We start from the raw sequence: 6,000 nt of genomic DNA on the forward strand, positions 1-6,000 counted from the left end.
CATCTGCCTTTCTTAAAAACACTGGAAAAGGAAAAAAAGGAGGAAAAAAAAAAATCAAGATTCCACTTTGGATATTTGGTGCTGGTTTCTGCCCTTGATGAGCCCCTTGCCACTAATACTCATATTTTAAATTCACGATTGCCTTGTTTTTACATTCAGAAAACCAGTACATTCCACATGACAGCAAACATAGGTGTTCAGGAAAAGCAGGAACGAGCCATTATTCACTCTCTAGTCGTTGGAGGACAGGTCTCTGAACTTCTCCAAAAGCTGTTTTCTTCAACTGTATTTAGCAAAGTAATTTTATGGAACTAGCACTAGAAACAATGCATCCATTACATCTCCACTACTGAGAGGTAGTAACTAATGATCACATGAAGACCACAATGACTGATACTGGAAAAATGATGGCTAGCATTTCTAGTTACTGTACTGCTGTAACATTTTGCTGCCCCAACAGATATCTGTCCGAGCACAATACATGCACGTAATAAGTCTCTACACTGAAGATCCTACACTCCAAATGAACAAGACTGAATGATAACTAGGGGAAGGATGACTAGAAAAAAGGTGAAATAGAAAGGTAAAGTGACTTGTCCAGAGTAGACAAGTTGCAGAGGAAAGAGCTCAACCACCCCCACTAAATACCGGTCCAGTATCTTAATTCACCAAACCAGTTGAGGGACTTCCAACACCAGAAAAACAAAGACTATTAAGTTTATTTCTACATGCCAGCAAAGTTTAAGCAATATGCAGCTTGAGCAATATATGACTTAAATATGAACAGTTAGAAGCACTTTTGTTTAAGAAACCCAGTGTACATTATATCCAAGTTGTTTTGGTATAATACTGAGTAAAATACATCAAAAACCAGTATCATCATTCATGCCTGTAGATCTATGTACTTTTTCTTCACTCCCTCAAAAAGAACACCACTACCAGTGGCATCTCATATACTCAAATGTCTTCTTACAATCTTACAGTTATTTTTCAGAACAATAATCACTTAAAACAGGCTTCTTATGAATTACCTTTTTTGCTGCCCTGTTATCAGTCTTAAAAAATAAAATGATGCAATTTTTTTTCCCTCTCCTGGCAACAAGGGTCTGAGAATTGAACTGGAGTATCTGCTCTACCACTAGTAACAAGAGACTGAGCTTTGAAGAAGACATAAAGCACAGAGTAAAACCTAGATCACTTTCTCTCTACCTCTATTGACTGTGCAGCACTAAGTAGTAAAACTTTAATAGTTCAGTACGGAAATTTAAGTCAATGACATCCAAAGGAGATGAGATGCTGACTAAGATGTCATTTCTTTTTCTTTCTTTCTCTTTATGGGATTGTCATAAAATTACTTCACTAGTAACTACGAGCTAGTAATGATCAAACGGTCCTCAATTCCCAAGAAATATTTTCAGACAGATGTTCTCACTACTATGCTGCTAAAAAAACCCAGAATACAAAAGTCAAGGTCACAGACCTTTTAGAATATTCCAATAAAAGCCTGACGTGCAATTTGCCTACTGATGTTATAGAACCTAATGCATTTGGAATGAGGCATATGTTATAGCACTTTGCTGAACTGAGCTAGGCATAGACCCTTCTTCACGAGTATGGAAGAGATAGTTACTTTGTAATAGTTCATTCACTTCATAAGACCATTTCAAGAAAGAAGAAAAATGTATGCTTCTTACTGAAGTTCCCCTAATATTCTAACTTACTACTCCTGTCATCTAAAATGGTCACAACAGAACATCTCTCAGGCAGTATTCTGACATTCTTCTAACATTTAGGCAGTATTCTGACATATATTCTAACATTTCTTATACACTCCCAATGCTTCTTAAAAGAACACAACATATTAAAATGTTTCTCGGAAAGCTATGACAATTGGTAGAACAGTTTCAGATGTTTAACTTGCTATACAGTTAACTTAAAAGTGTGTGCTTGCTCTGCTCTCTTTCTAAAAAAAAGCTTTTAAGTCCTTCTCAAGCTGCAACACTAAGGAATCAAGATTGTCAGTTAATTTTACAGTCTTTTCTTCTCTCACTGTTCTGTCTTCTCACTGGGTGTACACTCTTTGTCATAGCAGATAGTCCTACAAATTTAAGAATGCTAAAGGCTCTTCTTTTTACCAGACTGATTAAATTAACCCAGGAAAGCAGTGACTGGTTGTTAGCATAAAAAGGATTAGAATCACTGATTTCAGCTGGATGGTAAGGGCACACATCATTTGAAGAGCTAACACCACTGTGCTATGTTAAATAAAGGGGGATTTTCACCTGTATCATTGGGGAAGACAGATGTTTAAGACATGATTACTACATTGTTTTAACAGTATTCTGTCTTAGAAGAGTTTAGCTTGATTAACTTGGAGCGCTTCACAGGTGCAAGTGGGCATTTCCTTTTGTTGACACAGGGTGGGATATCAAGAAGTTAAAAGACTTGTCAAGGTCACACCACAAGAAGGTGACAAAGTTACACAGTAAGTCACTACCGATACCCAGCTTTGCTGTACCAATAAAACTACAGAGACCACAATGCAATGCCTCTCAAAGGGCTACTAAATGGTAAACAAACAAAAAGGCAACAGACATCACCTTTTTCAGTACTAACACGTCTAAGGGGTACTCTGAACAGCAGACAAGTCAAACCGTATGTTAGTCTCTGCTTTACAGCTAAAGGAGGTAAGGCACTAAAAGAAGTATTAAGAAACCTTGTATAACTCACACACTTGCTTAGTCCCATCCGTATATCGTGAATTAAGGCTGGGGAAATAACTGAGCATTAGAGGAACACTGAATAGAGGCCACAGGATCATGCAGGTTTTAATTCCTTTATTTTCTCCTCGGTGACAAAACACAGTACTAGTACAAATACGCTTCATGAAAAGAAAAAAAATTAAATCGGGCAAATAGATAACCCTGAAGACACAGAGGGGTCCTGTTGTCATGGAAACAAGTCCCCACTAATGAGCTTTCCAAGACATGAGTGATTAATACTTAAGTCCTGTAAATAAATATTGATTCAAACCCCAAACACACACATAATAAACCTACTGCCAGCAGCCTAGATAACGGGTAAACAAGCAAGACCGGCATCCCGCGGCGTGCGCTCTCCGCCGGTCCCCGAGCCGCGCTGCTCACCCGCCGCCCCGGCGCCCTCGGCCCCGCAAAGTTTCCGAGCGGCAAGCGACCACCAGCCGCGCCGGGGACAGGGCGGGCCGGGCCGGGCAGGGCTCCCGCCGCTGCTGCGCTCCGGCCGGCCCGGCCGCCGCGGCGCTATCGGGGACCGGGAACGGCGCCTCCAGGTCCCTCCGAGGTAGCGCCCGGCAGCGAACGGGGCTCGCTCGGTCCAGCGCGATCCGCGACACCACACAGACGGACAGACACACACACAGCCCCAGCCCTCCGCAGCCCCCGTCAGAATCAGCCCCACCTTGCGCTAAGTCGCTCCCAGGGCACGGCCACTTTTCCCAACACTTGCCCGGCGAAGCCCCCGAAGGAAAACTCGCCGCCGAGGCGGGGCCGGCAGCGGAACCGACCTCCCGGAGCGGAGCGCGGTGCTTCACTCCGCGACCCGGGGGGCGAGGCGTCGCTGCTCGGGAGGAGCCGCTGCCTGCTTCCCCATCTCCCCTGTCCGCGGCTCCCCCGCCCGCCCCAGCTTCTCCACTTCCCTCCCTCCGCCTCCACCCCAGCCAGCTGCTCTCCCCCACCTGGGGCCGGCTCTCCAGGTGCCTCCCCACGCCCACGCCCGTCCCCTCTACCGCAGGCGAGGCGCAGGAGCGGACGTGCCGCTCTCCCGTCCCGCTCGCAAACTTCCCCGCCCGCCCGGGCACCCAGCGCCCCTTCCCTGCCCGGCGGGGCACGGAGCGGGCGGCCCCGCTCGGGATACCGCTGACGGGAGCGCAGACCCCCGGAGGTGGCCGCTCACCTCAGGAAAGCCCGGCGGCGTCTTCCGGGGGTGGAGGGTGGAGGCAGCGCTGGCGGTCGCCGCGGCATCACCGATGGAGGTGACAACTAACGGGCGCGCGGGGCGCGCCCCAGTCCCCCCCGCCCCCTCCTCCTCCTCCTTCTCCGGCGGGCTCGCTGAGGAGATACGCGTCGCCCGGCGCTGCCGGCACTGGCCGCCCCGCCGAGGAGACGGGCCGCCTCTGTGCCTCGCCGCAGCCGCCCCCCGCCCTCCCGCGGGAGGGAGCGGGGCGGGGGGGGAGTTAGCGGGTCAGGTGCGGCTGCTGTGCGGCGCCGCTCTCCGGTGCCCGCGGGGCGGCTTTCCCCGCTGAAGTTGGGCTCTGTCACCGGCGAGCGGCGGCCCCGCTCCTCTCGCGGGGGACGGCGGGCGAAGCTCGGCGGCTTCCCCGCCCCGAGCCCCCCTCCCCCGGCGCCCCCGGCGGGCTGCAGCGGGGCGCTGGGCGCTGCCCGGCTCCCAACGGCCGGCGTGCGGGCGGTGACCCGAGCCCGCGCCGCACCCCACCCCCCGCTCGTTACGAGGGCGCCGGGGATTAAGCGTACTTTCAATTTTAAGAGCATTACGTTAATAAAATAGAGATTCGGTGTTTTTAAATTACTCCGGGAGCGTTCGGCAGCCTGTTCAGCAGCAATCCTCCCAGGGGACGCTTTAATCGGGGGGATCAGCGCGTCCCGCGGGGCCGCTCGCCCGCCGGGAAGCCGCGGCCAGAGGCCCCTGCGCTGGGACTTCCCCAGAACACGCGTTACAGGGGGGTGGCCCGGCGGGGGAGCGGGGCAGCAGCCCCGGGCGGCGGCTCTGCCCCCCGCACCTGCGCGCCCGCCCGTCGCGGCCGGAGCGGGGCCGCCGCGGTGCGTGCGGCGGGGCTGCGCGAGGCGCTGGCACGGCCCCCCCGGGAGCGGCGTGACGCACGCGCCAGCCCCGCGCTCCGCCACCGCGCGGGAGCCCAGCGGGCCCGTCCCGCTGCGCGTCAGACGAGCCCGGGCCCGGCCGCTCCGCGGGAGCGCAGCGCGGTGCGAGCAGCCGCAGCCCGCGTTCTTGCGGGGTGGCTCCGCGAGGCGCGGGCAGCGCAACGTGCGCGCCCCCGGCCCGCGCAAGCGGCCACCCGCAAGCGCCTCTGCGCGCCCAGGGTGCCCTCGGTGCTGCAGCCGCAGCACCTGCCCCGCCGAGGCAAAGGCAAAGCAACTTCGGGAGGGGAAGATGGACGCTGATTTACGGGCTCCCTTCTCTAAAGATGGCTAAAGCTTCCTCTTCTCCCTCCCTCCTCTGGCGCCACAGCTCCGCGGTCCAGCAGGTGGTTTTGACCTCGGGGAAGGAGACTGCTCTAAACCGATGTCTCTAAATGAGCTCTCTCATACGAATTCAAATTTTAATAAGAACTATTTTTCATTTACATGTTAATGTGTGACGGGTACAAAGCAGGGAGCACCACAGACGCTGTTGCAAGAGTGATGACTCATGCCCACCAAATGTACATTATTTATTGTTTGGGGGTGAAGCTACGTTTAAATCATACTGCCGGATAACATAATCTGGATGTTCTGAACTGCTTCCCTATAATTATGATCTGAAGGAAGTAAAGCATCTTGTCTTACCCCCAGTCTCTCCCCCCGACATGTTGTAATTCAGAGCCTTGTGTGAAGCTGCGTGTTTTGGGTGTTCAGGCATGGCGAGGTGCGTGTTCTGCACACGTGTTGCACGTGGCAAGGAGCAATCGCAGATGTACTTCTCAGATCAGGCAGGAGTATAACCTATGACTTCGTTCACATTAGCCAATTTAGCCAGCTGTTTAAAAACTGTAAGTTGAACGATTTCAAACAGAAATCAAGGTCCCCTGTCAGCTTGTGCCAATTTCTCATACGAGGATGTCTCATTACACAGCCACATAAAACCAGGCTGCACTGTCCCATTGGGACCAATTCTGTTACAAACACCAAATAAAACTCCTTATGACTAGGTGGGCTGCTGTTATTTTTTCATAAAATAAACATAGAGCACAGGAATGGTGGACCACCAGTTCATCTGTTTGGTTTT

General features: G+C 51.9%; 1 protein-coding gene across 5 annotated transcripts in view; it reads right to left on the reverse strand.

Moving 5' to 3' along the window:
• The window catches only part of SHISAL1 (shisa like 1), an 86,842-nt gene extending 82,384 nt beyond the window's left edge, over positions 1–4,458 (reverse strand). For 4 of the 5 annotated variants that reach the window (XR_008822203.1, XR_008822202.1, XM_056341171.1 and 1 more), the window contains exon 1: positions 3,934–4,458. The gene's annotated coding sequence lies outside the window, so the exon portion shown is untranslated. Of the gene's footprint in view, positions 1–3,438; positions 3,647–3,933 lie in introns of those variants that run through there. The other variant, XM_056341169.1, reaches the window with a different exon arrangement.
• Between the last annotated feature and the right edge of the window lie 1,542 nt (positions 4,459–6,000).

Source organism: Falco biarmicus, chromosome 5, assembly GCF_023638135.1.
Source record: "Falco biarmicus isolate bFalBia1 chromosome 5, bFalBia1.pri, whole genome shotgun sequence".
Taxonomy (NCBI): domain Eukaryota; kingdom Metazoa; phylum Chordata; class Aves; order Falconiformes; family Falconidae; genus Falco; species Falco biarmicus.